The sequence below is a fragment of the Tupaia chinensis genome, unplaced genomic scaffold (genome assembly GCF_000334495.1).
Source record: "Tupaia chinensis unplaced genomic scaffold, TupChi_1.0 Scaffold000545_1, whole genome shotgun sequence".
In the NCBI taxonomy this organism is placed as follows: Eukaryota; Metazoa; Chordata; class Mammalia; order Scandentia; family Tupaiidae; genus Tupaia; species Tupaia belangeri.
The window spans coordinates 1,413,521-1,438,671 of record NW_006160057.1 but is presented as its reverse complement, the minus strand read 5'-3'; the positions used below and the strand labels follow the sequence as shown (position 1 = coordinate 1,438,671).

The following is a 25,151-nucleotide window of genomic DNA, read 5'->3' as shown; positions in this document are numbered from 1 at the left end:
CTAGAAATCTATAGCATTTCTACATACAAACAACAGGCAGACTGAAATATAACTGAAAAAAGTTATTCCATTTACCATAGCCACAAAAAGTATAAGATACTTAGGGATAAATCTAACCAAAGATGTTAAAGACCTCCACAAGGAAAACTACGAGAAGATAAAAAAATAAATTGAAAATGACACAGAAAAGTGGAAGGATATCACATGTTCCTGGATTAGAAGAATAAATATAACCAAAATGGCAATTCTACCCAAATTAATCTACTTGTTTAATGCAATGCCAATCAAAGTACCAGAGGCTATATTTCTTAAAGTTTATAGAGCTTCTAAATTGTATGTCTCAGTTTTCTGAGCTTGATGCAACAACCAAGGGGCAGCTATAAAGAGTATCTAAGTCTATCAAAATTTCTGATTTTGAAATAAGAAGATTTATATTTGAATCCCAGACCCAGTGTCCTCTAGATATGTGGTATGGGCCTTCACTTTTTTTTAAAGTTTTGTTTTGCCATGGGGTATGTGCACTCTCCAGAGAGAAAGAGAAACAGAGACAGAAGGAGGGATAAGGCCACACTGTAATTCCTTCTCCTCCACTCTCCTCTTTGGATTTTGGGCATGCACCCACAGGTACCCGGCATGATTTTCAAGCCTCTGGGTTCAGGATTTGAACCACAGTCAATCATGTGGGAATCCAGCACCGTAACCACTATGCCACCTGCTAGCCCTAGGGTCTTTACTTCTAAGGCCAATATAATCTTTTGTAAGATGGTTATCTTTATGGTATGAATATCTTCATGGACCCTACAATATTTTTATATAAATGAGACATAAGTAATAGCAATCAGCACCATGCCTAGCAGTAGCAGGCAGTACGTATAAATTATTCTGATTTAGGTAAGTCTAAATAATGGAATCTTTTGGAAAGGTGCCCTATGTTACATTCAGGTCTGCAGCTTTTTTTCTTTAAAGAGTTTCCTCTATTTCCATTGATAAAATTAAGTTTTCATAATCCTCCATAGCTTTTCATGCCTTTACTTATTGTCTTACAGGAGTTATTGAATTTAAAATCTATGTAGAGATGCAGCATCAAACACAAGACTTTTCCCCTTCATTTCATGTTGGATTACCACTAGAATTACAGCTCATCAGGGATCTCAGCTGTGGTTAGAAAGTTGTCATTTAGGTTGGCCGCAAGCTGATTTTCTTATTTCATGGGTTGCTGTGGTTGTATGCCACATTCAGCCCTGGGAAAACTGTGCCATTAGTCTGTATTTTATTGTGAATTCTTGAGATCACTTGCTCTTCCTCATTCTTTCTACCTCACTGTCTCAAAAATGATGCTTAGTTTTTAAAGGAATAATTATTTATGTGTTGCTATATTTTTCCTGTCTCCTATTTAAAAATACTTCCGAAAGTCATTGCCTTTATGTTCATCATTTTCTATTTATCCTCTCATTTTATTTATTTATCTATTCAATTATTTTTTTCATCTACTTAAGTCTTGTGTGACACCCTGTTTCAAATATAGCACAAGAAACATCAGTGATGCTTAAGTTTATGTGTCAATTTAAATAAGCAATAGGGCCAGCAGGTGGCATGGTGGTTAAGGTTCTGGATCTCACATGGCCTGATTTGCAGTTCAAATCCTAGACCCGGTAACTTGAGAAACATGACAGATGCTTGTGTGTGCATGTCCAAAATCCTTAGAAGAAATATACAAGAAGGGATTGAAGCATGGTCATATCCCAGTGTGTGTGTGTGGGGGGAGATTTATTATTTTCCCTCTCTCTCACTCTCTCTCTGGCAAGTGCATGTGCTTTATGGCAAAACTTTAAAGTAAATAAATTTACAATAAAGTTTCCAGATATTTGGTTTAACATTATTCTTGGTATTTCCATGAGGGTATTTTGGGATGACATTCACATTTAAATCATAGACTGAGCAAATTACAATGTCCTCCCTAATGAGGGTGGGCCTTGCTAATCAGCTGAAGGTGTGAATAAAATTAAAAGGCTGGCTCTTCACCAGGTAAGGGAAAGTTACTTGTGTATGACTCCCTTTGAACCAGAACATTGTTTTCTTCCTGCCTTCAGCCTTGACCTGAAACACTGAATCTTTCTAGGGCTCAAGCTTGGTAACCTTTGACCTAGAACTGTATCATCAGCTCTCCAAGGTATACAGCATGCAAACTCAAGATCTCAGGAACTGTCACCCTCCATAACTACATGAGCCAATTATTTATAATATAGCTGGTTTCCTTATTGATTCTGTTTGTTTTTGTTTTTGCTTTTGTTTTCTAAAGAACTGAACAGCTTACTTATCTCTAACTCTCACAATAATTCTTTGAGCTAGTTGCCATCTTTCTCAACTCTCAGGACTCCAGAGCTCAATGACTTTGAGATATTTAACCAAATTTACTCTCCTGATAAATGGCCACAATCATTTTGGAATTGTCCAACTTCAGTGTCATACTCTTTGCATAAAGAGATAGATAACTAGGCAAAAATTATTATAAGCATCTTTAATTTCATAAATCCAAGTGAGGTGAACTTTGTGTAGTCACACACTATGAGTGTTTTTTGAGTGTTTTTTCCAACTCCTTCTCCCATCTTTTAAGAGGGTTGATCATCTTTTTTCGTAACAGCTGCTTGAGTTCCTTGTGAATGCTCAAGTTTTGAGGAATACCGAAGGTCTCAAAGACTTATAATTTTATACTTTCTTTATCAGCAGAAAATACAAAATCAGCTCTGGGCATTTATTTGCTTCCCACTAAATTACAAAACTTTCAACATGCTATTTATTTTACTAAACCAAATTTCAATAATGGTATAATTTTAAAAAATATGTGTCAACATTTTCAATTACATTAGAAAAATATCTCTTTTACATGTTTCACAGTGTTTAGATGTCTATATATGTATTCTATCTACAGCTCCATTCTATGTTTCTCTTCCTGGAAAACCACTACTTATCTACCTTTTAAAATGTTTACCACCTAGATCTGTAGACACGTGTCTAGACCAACTAAGTCTAGGATATGCTTACTTTAATATGTTTATTGGACAACTTACCATGACGATTGTAACTGTCTCTTAATTAGATTGTGAACTCCTTGAGAGCAAGGACTATGTTTTTTTTCACCTTTGTTTGCCAGTGCTGGGTATGATGGACATACAACAGATCTCAATTTAGGGAGTAAAGGAAGTTTTTTATTTAACAAAAAGTTATTGAGGGGACTTCAAAAAGCTTATGAAGGGGCTAGCAGATGGCATAGTGGTTAAGGCCCTGGACTTCCACATGGATGACTATGGATCAAATCCCAGACCTGAAGTCTTGCTTTCTCATTTTCCCTCTTTCTCTGTCTCTCTCTGGTCAAATCGAGAAATAATAATAATAAATAAAATAGAATAAATATTTTTTAAAAACCTGTGGATAATTAAATTAAAGCATGAGTTTATTTAAATGCAAAAAAATAAAACCCATGCAGCATTTTTTTCATAATACACACTTTCCATGAACTTTTGAAGACGCCCTCTTATGTCTTATGTGGAGTATTTTTAGGTTCCAGTGGGGAAAAAAAAAGAAAAATATTTCAAAATGCAGACACATGTAATACCTGAAATATAATACAGAGCAAAATTAATATACAACATATACACACACAGAATATTGTAATAATTGTTATTGAAATAATCATTTTAAAAGCTATTTGCTGAATGACATTTGATTAGAAAACTTAGCAATATTGTAGCAGAGTGAGGAATTAGAGTTCATTTTAAAACTCATTTAGTTTGAGGTCAAAGCATTTGATAGGAGGCCAGAAGATGTCATGGTGTTTAAGGCACTAGATCTCACATGGCTGACTACATGGTTGAAGTCCCACACCCAGCAGCTTGGAAAACACACCAGGCATGTGTTAGTGTCTACCCCAAATCTCAGGTGAGTTTATGTGCCCTATAACAAAAACCTTTTTAAAAGTGTGACAGAAATGCTTGTCCTATTTTATGAAATAAAGTGTTGCCTGATTCTAGCATTGCTGATAAGCATGTTTTTTTTGTTTTGTTTTGTTTTGTTTTGTTGAGAGGTTTTTTCGCTATAGGGCGCGTGCGCTCGCCAGACAGACAGAGAGAGACAGAGAGACAGAAAGCGAGAAATCACCCCCCAGGGGGGATGGACACGTCGCAATCCCTTCTCCTCCATTCTCCTCTCAGGATCTTGGGCACGCACGCACACGCGCCCGGCGTGAGTTTTAAGTCACCGGGTCCGGGACGTGAACCGCGGTCGACTACGTGGGAGTCCAGCAACATAGCCATTACACTAACTGCTGGTTCCCGATAAGCATGTTTTTTAAAACAGGAGAAAGAAATTTTCTTGTGCCATAGCTGAAAAAACAAAGGCATCAATTTAGGAAAATGAGGCTCAGATCTGTGATGACTGGGTAGAAGGGGCTGAGGAAAAGATATGTTTCTGAAAAGTAAAAAGAAGGAAAAAGTAAGACAGCTTGCCACAGAAATGAAAATTAAAAACAGGCAAAGTGTTTCATAGAGATTGAGGTTTCAGGAAAACAGAGGAAAGTGAAATAAATCAGTATACTAGCTTACTTTGTTGGGAATGGGGAGAAATCCCTTTTAAGGTCTCATAAACTGCTTCAGGAAGGTACAAAGCTTCCTGTAAACTTTACTTGAATCACAGACCTTTCAAAGGCTCAGTTAGGAGCAAGGACAAATGTGGCAGATATCTAACAGAAGGAGAAGTGTCTTTTACTGAAGTCTTTCGTATATATTTCTTAACCTTGAAGTTGCACGAGCATTACTATTTGCTGTATAAATAAGTAAATGCTTTTATCTACATCAGAGAATAAAATATATACCTAAATGGAGATGAATACATTTGAAAATATTTGAAGTGTACATTTGGGAGAGGAGGTTCATCTATTCTTTTATCATCTTTCATTGCCATCTAAAAATGCTTCGTAAGACACAATCAATGAGTCGACCACTATTTAAGAAATTTCCACATATATATTCTACAGTTCATTAACTTATTTATTCAACATTAATTTTGGGGGGACCAGCAGTTGGCATAATGGCTATGTCACTGTACTCCTATGTAGTCAACCGCAGTTTGAGTCCCGGACCGGTGGCTTAAACTCATGCCAGGCACGTGTGCGTGCGTGCCCAAGATCCTGAGAGGAGAATGGAGGAGAAGGGATTCAGGCGTGACCATTGCCCCTGAGGGGTGATTTCTCACTCTTTGTCTCTCTGTCTCTCTGTCTTTCTGGCAAGCGCACACACCCTATAGCAAAACCTCTCTCAAAAAAAAAAAAAGTTAATTTTTTAGTATATGCCAGACCCGCTGGCATAAATTATATATACAATGGCATACAGATATAGATATAGATATAGATATAGATATAGATATAGATATAGATATAGACAGATGCCACTAAGTAGTACTGAGATACTGAAGTATGTTTGATGGAATCCTCACTTATATTAAGAGATTCTATAAAAGAAGGTAGGCATATAAATAGATGCCCTCAATAAATAATGATGACTTAAAATAGAAGAGAGACAAATTAATTCTGCTTGCAGGAGTAAAAGATGAGATCTAAGAGATCTGCTCAAGCTATGCCGTAAAGTATTAGGTCATCGGGAAAGTCCTGACGTATTTTTCTATGCAAAAATGCATCGTGACTTTCCCAATGACTCAATAGTATGCAATAAAGACTTACAGTGGAAATACATTTCCAGAGCTATAACCCTGCTTGTCAACTCATCCAATACATGTAAAAAGAAGCCAACCCATATTATTAAAGGTACATCACATGCTCAATGTGACTTAGAATCTGTAGTACATTTCTGCAGGCATAATTACTATTGCTTTCTTCTAAAATTGTCTTGCCTAGAGGAAGTCTTGTCTGATCTGCTGAACTGGTCAGGTTAAAGACTACACTTCAGCATCCTTTGTGGCTCAATGGAACCCTTGGAATTATATGTGAATGTGTGTTGTTTGTGACTTATGTGTCACTTGCTTGCTGTTGTTTGTCCTCTATTAAGCCCTCTTCTTGGTTTTCCTGTGGGCTGAAAGAACTGAAAAAGCAATTCAGTTTGCCCTAAATTCTCTTGATGGTCTGTGGCACAGAATGACTTGGCCAGTCTGGACTACTCACTTCTACACCATTACACAAGAGAGAGAAAACAAATTTCTACCTTCCTAAAACCACTGCGTGTTGGATCTGTTAGTCTGAACAATATAGCCTATGCCCTGATTAATACAGATATTTCTTTTCCCACTCATCAGAAAGGAAAATTGAGTTTAAAAAGCAAAAAAGAAACCTTAAATTGCAATAAGAAGTCAAACCTAAAACTGATGTTCAATGCTTTATGAAGTAAATGTTTCATCAATCCATTACCTTATAACTTATGAGAGTGTGTTTCAGAATTTGGAAGACAGACAGATCTATATTCAAAAGTCAGTCCCCACAATGTAATGATGGCATTATTCATCTAATATCATTCATATGTTGGAAATCGGGTTTCGTACTGGATATTTGATCCCATTTAGTCTTCAGCAAAACCCAATGAAATAGTTATTATGGTCGTTTCGTAGTCAAATAATTGGAGACTTAGTGTAGCTCATGAGGTTACACCAGATCATGTACTAGGTAGTGGTGGAAAGACACAGTGTTTCATTCTAAACCATCCTGGTTTATAAACCACTCTTGTATACTATTCCGCTACATACAAGGCGGCTTTAAAAGAGGTTGTGGGGAAAAATGGAATTAAAATATGAGTTTATTTTGGTGGGAAAATGTTTTTAAAATCCATTTATAGTTTTCCCATAGTATGTGTTTTCCATGAAGTTTATGAAGTGCTTCTTGTACTATCTGAGGGCAAGGCTCAGGCTCCTTATCAGTAAACTGTCAATACCTACGAGGTAGCTGTGAGCATTGGCAGAGTACGTATGTGATGTTCTTTCAGATCCCAATACACAGTACACACACCATGCATGTTGGGTGCTTTTTTCTTACCTCTATAGTCTAAGAACTCTTAGAGTAAAGAGGGTCACTATCCCTTTCACTTTTCTTCAGTATCCTGTAAAATATCTACTGAAAAGTAGTTGTTCGAGAAATATTTGGATGAATCAGGAAACTGAGGAGAATTGACAAACTTTTTACAAAGTAATAAAAATATGAATTAATGAGTTCAATTTAATTGCCCTTTACAATGTTCTGGGAACCATAGTAATTACTTGATATACGTATTCTCTTTTAATCTTTCCAATTGCTCTGTGTTTGATTATTTTCCTATTTTATAGATATGGCCACTGAACCCTCAGATGTTAAGTAACTCACAGTCCCCCAAATATTAAACTATGCTGCTTTCATTTAAGCTGGGCTTTATGTTTGTCCAGAGACCATCTGCTAATCTCCCCATGCCAAGGAAAAGGAATAAAGAAGTTAAATTCTGACCTTAGCTCATGACACTGTTTAGCCTTGAGCTCCAGAATGCCCCTCAAAGCCCTGTGCAGCATGCTTGATATTGAAGGAGACAGTTTGTAGAGTCCAGGCCCTTCTCAACGTGACCTCTCATTGTCCTGCAGTAGCCAGGTGGGCTGTAGCTCCGGCTTCTCCCCTCCAGGGAGAGCTCCTGGGTGGCCAAACGAGGCCTGTGGGCCTGCACAGCTGCCTTCTATGTCGCCGTCCAAGCAGCTGGGCACGTGAGCTGCTCCAGCAGGCTGGAGTCAGATTGTGTAAACTGCTGTATGCTCCTGGCAGCTCTGGGACTGGCTGGGTCCCTTCAGGAAATGAAGCGAGAGCTTCAAGTGAGCTTGACAAGGGCAGCTCTGGGGCAGGAAGCAACAGACATTTGACCTCACTGAGTTTCCAAGGCAGTCCTTCTCAAAGGCACATACTGCATCTTAATCTTCTACAATTTACCCTTTTACCTACCATAGTGCTCTTTACAGTATGTGCCCCATGAAATTTGGCTGATTGAACGGATGAGTGAGTAGATGATTGGAGGAAAGAGCTGCCAACGCTGTTGGCTATTATTAGGGACAATAAAGAAGTAGGTTTGTATGTGTGTCCTTTAACAAGCTCGTTGCCACCAGTCTTTCAACTGCCCTCCTTCTCCACAGTTTCACCCTACCTGCTACCATTCCACACTCTTGACATTTTCCTACTAAGTGTTTTTCTCCTTCAGTAGTCTTTATGTGAGCTGTTCAGTAGTCTTTATGTGAGCTGTTCTTTTAAGGTTATATCAAAAATAGCAATTTGATCAAAATGAAATACAATTCTGATGTGCTCTAGTAGTCACTGTTCCAGAAAATTTAGATGTTTTAATAGTAGTCTTGTAGACAATTTTTATCTCTACTTACTTAAGGAACCAGTCGAAAGAAACATACTTTGCCCAACGTCGATTTTTATAAAATCTTTAATCTACTAATTACTTTTCCCCTCTATATTTAAGATTGTTTATGTACTGGATAAAAGAATCATGAGTCATATCAATATTCCGATGAACTTCACAAACTATGTATAACTATCATGTACATTTATCCATACATACTTCCAGGTGCTGAGCTGAAGTATAGTTTCACCAAAATTATGAGTAAAAGACAGTCCTGAAGGAGGATGGCACTAAAAGTTTCAGTCTGCATTTTACCTACGCCTTAACTCATAGTCTATACATATCAAGAAACTTTGCCAGGTAATGAAAAGACACTTGGAACCGTACATTAGAAACAAGGCCCTAAAAAGATGTAGCTACAAAAGCATTTAAATCTAAATTTGTTTAAAAGCCAGTTTTATTGCATAGGGAAAATCAGTATGGAATGTGTTAGAACAGTAGAATTAAAGATGACTTTATTTTCTTTTGTTTCTAGATTTGCATAGCTATGGTAAAAGTGATACTGTCTGGGGCCGGCAGGTGGCATGGTGGTTAAAGGTGCTAGATTCGCACATGGCCAACTGTGGTTCAAGTACCAGACCTGGTGGCTTACTTTCTCATTTTCCCTTTCTCTCCTCCTTTCTCTCTCTCTGGTAAAACTGTAAAATAAACATAATAATAAATAATAATAAAGTGTTACTTTAAAAAATGTGATACTGTCTTAAAAATCTTAACACAAATTCCATAAATTCCAAGATGTATGGAAAGTAAAGGATAATAACTCCATCTATACTTCTATATTTTCTATTTATAGCCTCTACTATCGGTTGATATGTATCTCTTGAGACTGGTTACTATTATTTTAACATTAAAATTACTCCAAGGGTATTAAGTATGTTCTATATTTCAGGCACTGTTCTAGGAATATAAAAATAAGCAAAATGGACAAAGACTCATCTTATGGAGCTTACTTTTTTCAGAGAGAAATAGACAATAAATAAAACAAATAGGTAATATATAGTATATTAAATTGGCTAAAGCTATGGAAAAGAAAAAAATATTATAGGTAAGGGGAATGGATAGTACTAGGGATAAGTTTGCAACATAGGTTGCCATTAAAAACAGGGTGACTCAGGTAAGCTTCATTATGAAAATAATATTTGGTGATATCAACTGTAATGATGTATAATGCTAAGACACTGTGCAGGTGAGGACTACATGAGCGGCTCAGGTTTAATTCCTGGTCCAACTTAAAGGCTTAGAACAGTAGCTTTAGTTTGTGATTTCAGTGGCTTTGGAAGCTGAGGCAGGAGGATCTTGAGCTTGAGAATGGCCTGAGAAATAGAGCAAAACCCTGTTCTTCAAGAGTTGGGTGGGCTAGCTGATGGTATGGTGGATACGTTGACTAGATCCCACATGGCCAACTGCAGGATTTGAAAGAGAAGGAATCGTGGCATGGTCATCTCCCCAGAGAGGTGATTTCTCTCTTTCTCTCTCTCTCTGTGTGTGTGTGTGTGTGTGTGTGTGTGTGTATGTGTGTTTGTCTGGTGAGCACACACATAGCCTATCACAAATGAACAAATAATAAATAGAACTTGGCATGGTGGTGCATGTCTGTAGTTCCACTGGGAGGGTGTGCAGGAGAATAGCAACATGACAAGAGCTCATCTTCAAAAAAAGCAAGGGAAGTAGGAAAGGAGAAAAAAAAAGGTGACATTTGTAAAAAGACTTAAAGAAAGTGAGCAAGTTAACCACCTAGATATCTATTATAAAGTCATTCCAGGTATATGAAACAGGGCTTAAGTAGAAGGACTGACATCTTCTATGACCAGAAAGGGAACAAGTGGAGCAGGAGTGGAGTGGAGTGAAGAGTAGTTGCAGATGAAGACAATGAAGTAACAGGAGACAAGATCATAGAAGCCTGTAGTCCTTTGTGACAGCAGTGGCTTTAGTTTTACATGAAGTGGGGGCCACTGGAGGGTTTGAGCAAAACAGTAAACATGATATGACTTGTGCTTTGAGAGTGCTGTATTGAGAACTAAGAACCTATTGAGTAGTAGAGGTGAGAACACAGATTAGAATATTAACAGTGGTGGTGTAATATGTCAGCAAACCCTGCATATTAAAGTAGAACCAAAAAAGGAGCTCACCTGAAGGATTGGAAGTGAGTGGAAGAGAAAGAATCCAATATGATTATAGGGTCTGAGAAGCTGAAAGATGGCATTCACACTAATACTTTTCTAAAACTTAATTTTTGTGCTCATAACATAAGATCATTATTTTATTTAAAGTCTTATAGAATTACATCATTTTTAGCAATTTTCTGGTTGCCTATTTCATGGGTAAACTATAATTCATGCATATGTGAAATCACCCCCAGGGGAGATGACCCTTCCACACTCCCTTTTCCTTCGATTCTCCTCTCAGGATGTTCAGCATGCTTGCACATGTACCTAGAATGATTTTCAAACCACTGGGTCTGGGACTCAAACCACAATCGACCATGTGGAAATCCAGTGACATAATCACTATGCCATCTGCTGAACGTGGTCCTTTTCTCTCGAATAGGCTAAGAAGGTAGACTAAATATATATTTAAAGAACTAGTACTGAATCTTTCAGAAATCTAGTTAATTAGCAAAATGAGGCATTTATATATGTTCTTGTTATTTAATGATGTCTTACAAGTTTTACATTATTAGAACCATGTGTTCAATAATTGCATTTTTTATTACATTCACTGTGGTTAGAAGTCTGGAGAGAAATAGGCAATGAGTTGGGACATTTTTAATTCTATTCTCAGAGAAGTTCTGTACCCATAAAGTGAAATACAGAGAGCTTTGTGGAGAAAAAGGCCGTGACCTAAGAAAATATTTAGAATAGGGAGGGGTTCATGGTAATTCTTTAGATGTCTTTATTGGCTACATAAATATATTCTCATTTTGACTAAGAATGATGAGTTTACACTCTTCATCATTTACTAAAACAGAAATTTAATAATTTACATATACTTATAAATTCTACCACTTACAGATAGAGTTAAATCAAATAAAAATTGGAGGGATTTTTTTTTTTAGTTATTTTTGTAATTACTCAAGAGATATATCAGTTTTTGTCACCAAGAAATTCTGTTTATCTAGATGAGCACATTTTCGAAAACATTCAATTACCCACTTTCAAAGGAAAGGAAGAATAGATCATATAGCCTCTTGCAGACTGATCACTGTCTTCCCTGTTGCCAGCATCTCCACCTTCTACAAAATGTATGATCTTTTTCTTCATTCCACTCAGTGGAGAAGACAGTTTGAAGAGCCACAGGAAGTTATTTGCTTCTTTGAAGCATTTTCCAACAGTATAGATTTCATGAATCAGATCTTCCGTGTAGATGATGCCAAATTCACCAAGAGATGGAGCAGTCAAAAAGTTATCTGTCAGAGCAATTCACCTCTTATTGATTTTGCCATAACCACGTTTGTAGATCAGTTTATTTACTGACTTCAGGTTCGGGTTTCACCACCGTACTGGGTTCCACAATTCTCAGCATGTTAATTGAAGCCTTGTTGAGCTTAACAAGGGTACGATTGAAGATCTGGAGAAGGAGAAGAAGCTGCAAAACCTTTCGGACCTTTGGGATCATTCCATTGATACCACTGATCCCAATGACAAAAGCCATTTGGGTTTGGCAGGTACATAGAAGTTGCCAGCTTTTCTTGCCATCCTGGCCTTGCAAATCTCAGTTCTGTACATCTGTCTATATTCCTTATATAGTGCTTAGCTTTTTCATAGATAAGCTTCCTCCTTGCCTTTCAAAGCATCTTTTGAGCAAACTTCTTTCTTTGGTGCTTGATCTTTGGTTCTGCAAAATTTCTTTGCTTTTTCTTAAGGGTTTCTGGCACAGCAGAGACCTTTTTAGTGATGGCTTTCACTGAGGAATTCTTTTTTTTCTTTTCTCTAATGCCCTCCCTGGTTCCAGCTGAAAAGAGAAGAACCTTTCTCTTAATGCTGAACAAAGTAAAGGCAGAAGACCAGGACATGGAAAAGATGTTTGTAAGAAATTTCCATAAAATCAGATAATATAAGGTCTATGTGTTTGTACTGAAAGCCTTTTGAATATGATTTCAATATGTATTTGGTTTAAGCTCCAATATAAATAAAGGAAAAAATTTAGTAAGAGTTGGAAAAAAGTGTAATTAATGAGAAAATTACTGAACTGAAACTTCAGATTGAACTTATTAAACTTATTAGAGTGGTTGCATACATTATATATTTTTGAACCTTTACTAAGTAATTATATATTATGCATTGCTTTAACTTTTATAAGAGTAATTGCATGTTATTGTATGTGTATTACATTGTATTCAGTAGATTGAATATTTTGTGCCTACACTGAAAAGAAATGATCTAAGCCTAGGTGTTTAGTTTGATTTTGAAAATATAATATGAAACTCTGTGTATGAAACTCAGAAACTTAAGTTTAAGGAGGTGATTTCTGTTTTTTTTTTTATTAAGTACACTATAGTCACATTGACATCAGATTAAAAAGAGCAAAGTAGTTGAAATTATTTTGCAATAGATAGCATATTTTAAATTCAAGAAAGTAAAGTATATGACAAACCTCTTGGCTCTGTTTTAGATCTGGCCTTAAGATATTTCCATATCACCTGTCTATTTAGTAAAAATAAAAATAGCAGTAACATATATTAGTGCATAAACAGCTTTGGAACAGTTATGTTGCAAATGCTTCTTTTAAACTATTCTTGTCATATCTAGTATGTGACAAACAGATGATGAGTAAAAAAAAATTATGGGAGTAGCACTTAGATGCTTTATTTTGACAAAAAAAAAAACCACTTCAGCATGTGATTATATGTAGCAAAATTTTTTCATGTTTTATTTATTCACAAAATTTACAATGGAGAGGTTCATTTTGGTTTTTATGTTGTTGTTGTTTTTAGAAACAAATGGTCCTTCCTGAAATGGATAATTTGGATAAAACAAACAATTTCAAATATAATCCTGTAATTTAATAAAAAATGTGGTGGACAATATACACAATAGATAATTATTACATATTTATATTATGTTACCAGTAGATATAGTAAATTACAAAGAATATAGACTATGAAACCGGCAGATCTTGATTGTAATTCCATTTACCAACTTTCTGCCCTCAGGTGAGTTCACATCCCCTTTTGGCATAAAGATGCCTCTTATATAACAGAGGAGTAAGCATATATTCTACAAGAGTGATGAGGATTTGAAGACTAGCACATAAGCCTGTCATGTATGCTGAATAAACAGTGGAAATTGGGGTTGACGGTTTTATTACTGAAAAGCTAGTAATCATTTTAAAATTAAGTTAAAAATCTATTCGTCTAGCAGATAAAAATGACAAAAGGAAATTTTTATTATTCTGATGGGAATGTGCATGTTTGTTTTAAAAAGAGAAAGAAATTATGCCATAGAATAAGGAAAAGATAGCCAGGAAATTGAAAGGACACAGGAGGTAAAAGAGATGACCGCTTTTGACTGTGAGAACATTCTATGCACATAGAAGAAAGCGTAAACTGTCATTACAGGAATACATGATTACATCTTTAAGAATATATCAAGAAAATAACTGAACTCTTAATCCATGTAGTAAATATGCATCTAACTATAAAAATGCACCCTTGCTTCACTGTGGTTTTTTTTTATTTTATTTTATTTTTTTTTTAGGTTTTTGCCATACTCATACCCTCACTGGAGAGAGACAGAAACAGTGAGAGGGAAAGTGAGAAATCATCCCCCAAGAGGAATGGTCATATCACAATCTCTTCTCCATACTCCTCTAGGGTTTTGGGACACACGCTCAATGTCATTTTCAAGCCACCTATTCCAGGACTTGAACTGTGGTTGACGATGAGGGAGTACGATATCCTAATCACTATAGCACCTGCTGGCCCACTTTACTGTGATTTTTAAAAGATGATTTATTACAATGATCACATGGCTATTTACCTTTAAGAAAAGACTATATGGATATATGTCTTTTGGGTCAAGTAGCAAAAATTTGATAAATCATTGAAGGTGTAAAATAAAGCAAATGACCACACCTTTTCTGTGCTCCTAGAATATTTTCAAAACTTGGATTTTTAAGTTGCATACATAAAAGAGTTTAAAGCAAACAATCAACAAAGAACTAAACTCTATAAAATAACTCACTTATTTGCTTTGTCACTATTTAATATATAAGACAATTGGGTATAAATTTTTGTTGGTTTGGTAAATAGCACTCTCTTATAGATTCATAAAACAAAATCTGGACCAGCTGTTAGCATAATGGTTATGTTGCTGGACTCCCACGTAGTCAACCACGGTTCGCGTCCTGGACGTGGTGGCTTAAAACTCACACCAGGCACATGTGTGTGCATGCCCAAGATCCCGAGAGGAGAAAGGAGAAGGGATTATGGCATGGCCATCCCCCGTGGGGGGGTGATTTCTTGCTTTCTGTCTCTCTGTCTCTCTCTGTCTGCCTGGCGAGCACACACGCCCTATAGCAAAAACCTCTCCAAAAAAATTTTTTTTTATCAAGTTCTAATAAAAATGTGATTAACCATTTTCCATTCAGCTCTATATTCCTTCTAACAAATATTGCTATAATGGTATATATTCTTTTTTTTAAAAAAAAACTTTTTATATACTTTATTTTTAAAATTATTTTTAATTTTTTTCTTTTTATTTCTATTTCTTTTATTCACTCAATCATGCTGCCCAGCTTAAAAAGTGAATACTCCAACATGTGTACATTTCTCACCAGTCAAGTTCTCCATACTAGAAAATTATTTTTCTCTACTCCTTCACCTTCCCTCTTCTCACACTGTTTCTGGTGTTCACAGCCATTGACTTAGTTTCTATAGCTTTCAGTCATTCAGTTTTGGCCACAGAGTGCAGACACTAGGTATATATTAAATGGAGACATACTATGTCTTTCCTTCAGCTCCTGACTTGCTTAAATCAGTAGTAAATCTTCCATATTCATTCGCTTCCTGTCAAAAGCCAGGGTCTTGTTGTTTTTTTATGGCTGAGTAGTATTCCATAGAGTACATGTGCCACAGTTTTTCAATCCATTCATCTGTACATGGGCATTTGTGTTGGTTTCTTGTCTTAGCAATTGTGAATAATGCCACAATAAACATCAATGCACAAGCACTTTTCCAATTAAGCATTCTTCTGTCCTTTGGGTAGATACTAAGAAGAGGGATTGCTGGATCATATGGTAGTTCTATTTGTAGGTCTTTAAGGAATCTCCAAATTGTTCTCCAGAGTGTCTGGACCAATTTACATTCCCACCAGCAGTGTAGAAGAGTTCCCCTTTCACCACACCCCTGCCAGCACTTACTGTTTTCTTTTTTTTTAAATCTTAGTCATTCTGTCTGGGGTTAGGTGGTATCTCATTGTGGTTTTGATCTGTATCTCCCTTACAATGAGGGATACTGAACATTTTTTCATATGCTTTTTGGCTATTTGTATATCTTCCTTAAAGAGTGTTTTTTTTTTTTTTTTTCAACTCATTCTCCTACTTTTAAAAGGGTTAGTCATCTTTTTTTGGGGACGGCTGCTTGAGTTCCTTGTGTATTCTGGTTATCAGTTTCTCATCTGATGCATAGTTTACAAAAATATTTTCCCATTCTAAGGGCTTTTGATTCACACTGATTACTGTCTTTTGCCATGCAGAAATTTCTTAATCTCTTGTAATCCCACTTGTCTATTTTTGGGTATTAATTGGGTATAAATTTTTGTTGGTTTGGTAAATACCACTCTCTTATAGATTCATAAAAAAAATTTATCAAGTTCTAATAAGTATTTGCCTACCCCAATGTCTCCCAGAGTTTCCCCAGTGTTTTCCAAAAGTTTTATAGTTTGAGGTCTTAAGATAGATCTTTGATCCACTTTGAGTTGATTTTTGTCAGAGGTGAGAGGTAGGGTTCAGATTCATCTTCTTTCTGCAGGTGGATATCCAGTTTTTCCAGCCCCATTTACTAAAGAGGTTTTCCTTTCCCCACTGGATCAATTGGCACCCTTTCTCAAAAATCAGTTGGCTGTATGTCTGGGAGTTTTTTCTGGGTCTTTCTCTTTCTCTCTCCCTCTCTTTTCTCTTCCCAATGAGCACATGCATCCTCTGGCAAATTAAAAAAATAAAAAAATAAAAAAGGAAAGAATAATGTCTTGCAGAGAACTCTCCAGGGTGTCTCAAACAATTCATCTTTACTTACAAATTTAAAACCTTCCAGTAGTTTTTCAATCATACTTAGAATAAACCCAAACTTCTTATCATTATCCTCAGAGATGTTCCAAATGCTCTGGTCCCTGCCTTTCTGACGTCATCTCACAGCTACTCCTCTTCTCCCAATACATTCTCAAGCAACGGTCTTCATTCAGTTCTTTCATGTCAAGCCCATTCCCACTTTAGGTCATTTGCTTTAGCTGTGTCCTCTGCCAAAAGTGTTTTTCACATGGCTCTCATTCTGGTAATCCAAATCTCAGAGAAGCTTCTCCTTAACTGCACAATACCACTTCCTCACTCTTTCTTACATTATTCTGCTTTAAACTTTTGAATAATGTGCATTTGTTTGGTATTTCTTTTTTCTTTCTTTCTTTTTTTTTTTTTTTCTTGTGAGGTTTTTGCCATAGGATGTATGCATTCAGTCATTGGAGAGACACACACACACAGTGAGAGGAAAAGTGAGAAATCACCCTCCAGGGTAACAATCCCTTATCTTCCATTCTCCTCCTGGGATCTTGGACACAATCACACAGGGACCCGGCATGATTTTCAAGCCACTGGGTCTGAGACTTGAACTACAGTTAGCCATGTAAGAGTCTAACAATATAACTACTATGCCATTTGCTGGTTGGTCCCAGTATTACACCTTAAAAACAAAATTGCCAAAAGGCATATGCACTCATCAGAGAAAGACAGAAAAGGAGGAAAAGGAAGGAACCATTCCCAATGAAGAGTGATCATGCCACAATCCTTTCTCCTCCATTTCTCCATCCTGTCACAATTTTAGGCACACACACACATACATGCACCCAACATGTTTTTCAGGCTTCCAGGGCCAGGACAAACCACAGTCACCTATATAGAATTCAGCTTGTATTAACCACGATGCTATAGAGTCAACCTCATTTGTTTACTTATTTATGTATTTATTTGAGAGGCTTTTGCCTTAGGATGCATGCACTTGCCAAAGAGAGAGTGACAGACAGACAAACACAGTGAGAGGGAAAGTGAGAAATCGTCCCCTGGGTGGATGACCACACTACAATCCCTTCTCCTCCATTCTTCTCTCAGGATCTTGGGCACACACGCACACGTGCCCAGTGTGGGTTTCAAGTCACCGGGGCCAGGACTCAAATGGCGATTGGCCATGTGAGAGTCTAGCAATGTAACCATTGTGCCATCTCTTGGTCCCAATTTGTTTATTTTTTTACTGTTTGCTATTTCATCTAGAACTTAAGCTTCACCACCCTAACCCTGGTGTATAAAACTCTCCTGATGAATGATAGGCCAAAATTAATGAATGTTAAATGCGGTAGTATAAATATGATGGTGCTTTGTCACCAGTTAATTGTTTATTTTACCCTTTCATTGTGAAAAATTTGTGAATATAGGCAAAACAATAAAGAATATATGATGAACCTTGAGGTACCAAAAAAACAGCCACAGAAAGTATCAACTATTCTAGCACTAATGTATAGTTAGTACTTTCAAAGTATGGCTCCACCTTATTGTTTTTTTACCCATTGCGTCTGTTTCTATCCTATCAGCAAGAGTAGAATTCTACCATTAGTTGAACACACCTTTAAAGAACATCTACTTTAAACAAAACATTCTGTTCAGTGAGTGTTAAAAGTAAAGCTAAATAACGAGGCTGATAGGTGGTGTGGTGGTTAAGGCACTGGACTCCCACATGTCCGATGGTGGATTGTTTTCTCCCTCTCTCTCACTCTCTTCCTTGGTCAAATTAAAAAGTAATAATAATAGGGGACCAGTAGATGGCATAATGATTATGTCACTGGACTCCAACATAGTCAACTGCAGTTCACCTTCTGAACCCAGCAGCTTAAAACTCATGCTAGGTGCATATGTGTGCATGCTCATAGTCTTGGGAAGAGAGTAGAAAAGGGATTGCAGTATGGTCATCCCTCTGGGGGAATGATTTCTCACTTTCTGTCTTTCTATTTCTCCAGCAAGCAAAAATCCTCTCTTAAAAAAGAGTAATAATGATAGATTAAATTAAATTAAATAATTCTTTTTTTAAAAAAAGAAAGCTAAATAAGATCTCATTTCTAAACAGGATTAAGATATGTACAAAGAGAAAGACAATGTTAGGTAGAAATAGAAAGTACTCTAACGGAGGTAAAGAAAAATATCATAGATGAGAAAACTTTGTTTTGTTTTGTTTTGTTTTTCAATTTGGAAGTGGATTGAGGAGGTTTTCTCTGAAACACTGGTTTTTTGCAGTAGGTGTTGGGATGTATAGTATTATTCAAATGGGAAATATAAAGAAATAGCATTCTCAGTGTGAAGACAATCCACAAAAATAATAAAAGCAGGAAAGCAAATATATTTGTAGGAAACAGCTATTCGGGTCCAGCACAATTTGGATGCATAAAATGGTGGGAAAAAAATCTACTGAAAAGCCAAGGTGCAATTAAGAGTTTGTAGTTTATTTAGAAGGAAATGGAGGATCTATTGAGGGCTTTTGAGGAGGAAAATAGCTGTGCTAAAAATACTTTAGGGAACCAGCCCATGGCTTGATGGTTGGGGTGTCAGGGTCCCACATGACTGACTAAGCAGTACCAATACCAACCCAGCAGCTTGAGAAACACTAGGCATATGTTCATGTGTGCCACAATCCTGAAAGGAGGATGGAAGAGAAGGAAATATGGCATGGTCATCCCCTCTCTGAAGTTGGGGGTGTTTTATCACTTTGTCTATCTTTACCCAGTGCATATCCCCTCGGATAAATTAAAAAAAAAAAATAGTGGGCTTGGAAGATGAATGTAACGGTAGTGGCTGCATGTAGGCAGGACAAATAAGAGCAGAACAGGCAACAAAAGAAGTTAGCAGAACATAGTAACACAGTAGACAAAGTGGCTGTTCCGTATGACAGAAACATCCTTAGACACACCTCACATCTAGAGGTGAGTCGCCTGGGTCTCCTTCCCTTTAATAGGGGCATGGTTCTGACCTTTTTTTTTTTTTTTTTTTTTTTGAGAGGTTTTTGCGATGGGGCACGTGCACTCGCCAGAAAGACAGAGAGAGACAGAGAGACAGAAAGAGAAATCACCCCTCAGGAGGGATGGCTACGCCATAGTCCTTTCTTCTCCATTCTCTTCTGGGGATCTTGGGCACTCATGCACACATGCCCAGCGTGAGTTTAAGCCACCAGGTCTGGGACTTGAACCGCGGTCGATTACATGGGAGTCCAGCAACATAGCCATTATGCCAACTGCTGGTCCCGGTTCTGACAATTTTAAACAAGGATGTAACAGAAAAATCTTATGAAACTTCCAAGATGACAAGATGAAGTCCTAAAAGGTTGTGCCGATCAGTCTGTTTTCTTAATGCAGTTGCCTAAGAAGCTCTAACCAAGGCCTGCCCAGCTGAACTCTTCCCAAATGCTTCACCCACAAAAACATGAACAGAATAAAATGTCTTATTTTACATTACTAAATTCGAGGGGTGATTTCCAATGTAGAAATGGTAACAAAACAGGTAGTGAAAAGTGAGTCCTGAATTAAGACATCTGCAATTACAGTGGTAAGGGAGGCGACTTGTAAAGAGGTGACTTGGAATTATAGGATTTAGTGACTGATTAGATGTGGGAAACACAGCAAAGGAAGGAAGCAAGATATTGTCATCATATGTCTAGGCAAACAGTGGGATTCTAATCCATCAATGAAATATTTCATTAGAACAACTGCCTTATTAACTTTACTCACTCAGTTGATCATTTATTTAGCAAATGGTTATTAAGTGTGCAGTGTGTGTTCATCAGTGTGTTGTAGACTAGCAACACAAATAAAAAGACAAGTGTTAGTCACAAAGGCCTTTCAGTTTAGAAGAAGCATTAACTTTAAGATAGTGTTTTAAATGCTATGAAAGAGTCAGCCCAAGTGAAACAGAGACAGAAAAGATGAATTAAAAGATGGGAAGCTCCAAAGCCATCCAGCAATATCACTTCTGTCACTTTCTCCTCTGATCTATTCCTTGCATTTGTATCATTCTAACTTGGATAGACAGAATTCCTGTACTATTGAGTACTCATCTCCATCCTACTAGGTAAATATTTTAGTCTAATTTCTTAGTCTAGTAGGAAAGCCTCTCCATAAATGCCTCCGTAAACATGGTTCCTGTAGTCTTCACTGACCTCCGTCACCAGTAAAACTGGGGTGTTGTTATCTTTGGAATTGGTTTTATCCTTAGATTCTGAAAAGCTTTGCCCTCTGGGCCCATCTGACTGGAATGTTCTCCTGTCTTGTCTCTTCTTCTCAAAGTCCAAATAGTCAAATCTCAACTCAAGTTATATCTCCTTATTAAAGCTATTATATCACAATATTTTCTCACTTTCTAAATTTCCACACCACTTTGTGATTAAATAGTTCATTGAGACTTGTATGGCATTAATCTATCTGTATACCTTCCTAACTAAATGCTTTTATAGAATAAGTAGCAAAATTCATATTTTAGGTCTCTCCTACCTAGCACTGTGAATTATACCCAAGGGTCATCTGGCTAGTGTTTCATGGTGCTGATGATATTGCTGGTATTGATCTTGTTTCCTACTATCGCAAATATTTCATATAGTTGAAGCTGATCCAATATTTAAAATCCTGTAAGTGGTTCCCTTATTAATTATTTATTCCTTTGAAAGTAATTTGTCATTTAGGAATGAATTAATTTTGTTCTTTAATTGTTTACCCCTTTTCAGAAACTGGAAAATGGTATTATTATAAGCCACCTGGTTCTAGGAATCTTATATATTAGAAAGTAGAGACTATGATATTTGTACCTATTTTCTCCAAATCCTAAATTTTCTAAGGAAGAAATTGGGTCTTCAAATAAAATTTCTAATAAAAAATTATTAATTAACATATAATTTTCATTCAAACCATATCAAGGAGCGACTATAAGTGAGACTAATCTCTCACATTATTAACCAGGGTAAGTAGTTTAGCTATATATGTACTGATTAGACAGTGCGTAATATTCTAAGTCCAGAGCCTATTCAGAAACACCTTAGTCACATAAATACGTTGAGGAGAATAAGGTAGATGGCGGAGAAACATGTATTTTCTCAAAGGTTAAGGAAATCCTGATGATCTGTAGCAAGGGCTAATGGTCTACTTGAAGTGTTATTTAAGCCTCCCCTGGGAAACAGAAAGTAACTGACCCTGATGAAGTTCATGTTGACCAAAATGTTGGTTTATTTGTGCGTGTCATCTTACAATTCAAAAACAACAGACATAATGCTTCTCACATTCCTATTACTTATTTGCCACACAGGGACAAAGAGCCACAAAATGCCATAGAATCTGACTTTATTTGATTTGACTTTTTTTAATGATATTTTTCACCAGTCCCAAGTTGGCTATGAAATGCTGGTGAATAAAATGTCAGGGTGTGGTCTCTTTCTGTTACTCAGTTTTTCATTTCCTTCTACAGGAGTAAGCCAGCGGGAGGGTGAGGACACAGCTCTGGAGTGATAGTTAGAAACGTTACACATGTTTCTGCACTTTGCCTTCTGATTCTGCCATGGTCTGACACTGAGTTCTCGAAGGGTGGCTGAGACCTTCAGGGTCTCTGGACTTTTCTCCTGTGTTAAGTGTTTACAGTCTGACCAAGCCCCTGCTTCTGCTTCAGACAGGGAGTGAAAGTTCACTGGGAATACTTAATGTGATCCAGACGTCACCATGATGGTGTCTCACTCAGAGGAGAGGCAGTCCTCCCATTCACTCTGGCCAGGTGATTTCGCAACTGCAAACACATGGGGGTGGGGGTTACAAAGGTCTTTTTTTGTTTTCTGCCAAACATATTTAAATCAATTCCTTTACTATCTGTCTGGCAATTTGAATCTCATGAATAAACTGAACCTCAAATTTGTATTTCTTTTTCCCCAGAGAAGTAATAAAGTTTGATATCATAAACGGAATAGTGTATTAAGCATGTTTAAAAGACAACTCCTATACCAATTAATACATTTTCTAAGTTTCAAAATATATTTGAGTTCTTCAAATGTAATATGTTTTAATTTTATTTAATGTACCTCTTGGATTCTATGTCATTGAATGGAGATGCTATGAGTTAATGTTTATCAATGAGTATGATGATTACCAAAGAGCAGGGAAGTGAGGGTGTTGATGGCCAATTTATTTGATGACTTTGGAAGCCAGAGTGGAATGAAGCTTCATTCCTCTCTCAACACGTCCAGTAGAAGGAATGTTTTTATAAAACATAGTGCTAAGAAATTGCAAAAATGGAGGAGTGAGGGCACAGAGAGGAAGGCAAGGACAAGATGGGAGATGCATTCAAGTTCTTATTTTTGACCAACTCATGATGAATATTATTTCTTCCTTGTCAAGAAAGTAAATATCTATGGTGGTAGGAGTTAGCCCATGGAGATCTGGAATATTGAAAGCTTCAGGTTATAAGGTAGAACACAGGGGCAGGGATAGGTTTATTGAAGACAGATTATAGACCTGCCGAGTTAATTTTTGATGTTAGCAGATATTACCCCACTGATTATAGCCATGACCTTATTTTCATTAAAAAACTATTGGTATTTGGGATATATGATGCCTTAGGCTCATATATCCCAAATTTTTAGACCATTCATAATTTATTTTTAACAAGATAGTTGAATTATTCACATACTAGAGCATAGACTCAATAAGGTTCAGAATTGGAGTGTTTACGGGTGTTTGAGACTGGGGAAGAGGGTGTAATGATCTCTTAGTGTCATGAATGAGAGAGATATATGTGCATAATGGACCCTGGAGGACAGAAGAAAAGGGTGAGTGGAGAGAAAGGGAAGGAATAGCACCCCTTAATTAACATGAGGAGTAAGACTGGTTCTAAGATGTAAATTCGATTGAATAGACACACAAATGTATGTATTTATGTGTGTATTTATGTATACTTTTCATGTCACACCTAAGCTTCCAGAGTCCAGAATTACAGAGTGGGAAACAAAGAATACTGTGTTCAGTAAGAACAAGAAGATCTGTGTCGGAAGATGGAAAACTTCTTTGTCAATTAAACTCATTTGAACTCACTTTCCGGATCTGAGTACCACCAGTGGCTTATGCTTGCATCGGCTGTTTAGGATTTAGACGACTGCCTTGCACCACTTTTCCAGTTGCAGAAGCACAGTGGGCTAATCTGCAATGGACTGGGTTTTTTTTAACCACCAGAAACAAGGCCCTGGGGAAACTCCTACTGAGGAGTGATTATTTTAGACCCCATTTTGCAGTTGCTTGATTAAGGGAGTGAAGGGAATCCAAAATCAAGATGATTCTGTCCAGATTCCAGGGCCTCCTTTGTATTTTCCTGTGGGCATTTTAAAACTAGAAACAGTCCTATTTACTGCAGTGTTATCTCCAAAATTTGCTGCTTCACAGCTTCCTAAGCACAATAAGTTCCCACAGATGTAGACTATAAATGCAGAATTTAGCTTGGGAAAGATTAGGTAGGAGTGGGGGGTTTTTACCCAAGATCTGATCTGTTTAGCTAGACATTCTGATAGACATGAAAAGCAAGTCAGATCTTGGTGTAACCAATCCTATTACACAGATGAGAAAATTGGCAGTAAAAAGATGTCATTGCTCAATTCATCCAGCTGGGAAATGACGACACCAGGATAAGAACCCAGTTTGGTGACCCCAATTCTAATGACCTATTCATTATTATATTGTGATATATAGGTGTTCCTGTGTAATGCCAGTAATACAGCTTGGAAATTTGGCTTGTGTGTGTGTTAGAGGAGCAGTATGTGTTCTCTGATTTAATTTTATGTTCATGTCACCTAATTTCTGATTCTTACTTTTTAGTTGTCTCCTAACAAAACCATTGAGGCAGTGCTGAGAAAAAGCGACCGTTACAGAAGCTTTGTGGGATACACATTTCCCTGAGCTCTTAATCACTTTTTTATTTGGTAACACAAGCCCAGTCATGTGACACCATTGAATACAACAACAAGGGAGAGAATGGAACCCACGCAGCAAAGCAAGAAACTAAGAGACTACAGACATTTCTGGGCAGGTCGTGCACTCAGGACCTGGCTTATTGTCTTTTCCTTCCTGACTATGATTATTTTTTCCCCTTGATTAAATGCGTAATAACTAAGAGTAAAAAGAGAAAAATCTCTCCAAGCTTGCCTGTGCAATTCCAGTCTATCTATTATATTACATCATTTTTGACTGTTCAGGAATGGAACTAAGATTCACTTCCTTCTTCTGACTTTAATGTTAAGCTTTGGGATTAAAGCTAAGCAAAAGGAGCCCTTTGCTGTGAAGAGGTCACAGCATAGAAATCCTGGGAGCCGATGAATAGATAACGCAGGATGGTCAGGGCTCTTGCAGAAGGCACAGAGAGCACAGAACACCTGGCTTACAAAGTCTTGGGAACAATGGACAAAGGCTGGGACATCATTCTTAAAGAGAAGCTATCTAAGCATTTGGAATTTGTTATTCAGGCAAGTTAAAGGAAAGG

General features: G+C 37.0%; 1 long non-coding RNA gene across 1 annotated transcript in view; it reads left to right on the top strand.

The window, feature by feature from the left end:
* The window catches only part of LOC114009505 (uncharacterized), a 71,876-nt gene extending 47,099 nt beyond the window's left edge, over positions 1–24,777 (top strand). The window contains exon 3 of the long non-coding RNA XR_003550909.1: positions 24,491–24,777. This is a non-coding gene — a long non-coding RNA (uncharacterized LOC114009505). The remainder of the gene's footprint in view (positions 1–24,490) is intronic.
* The last annotated feature ends 374 nt before the right edge of the window (positions 24,778–25,151 follow it).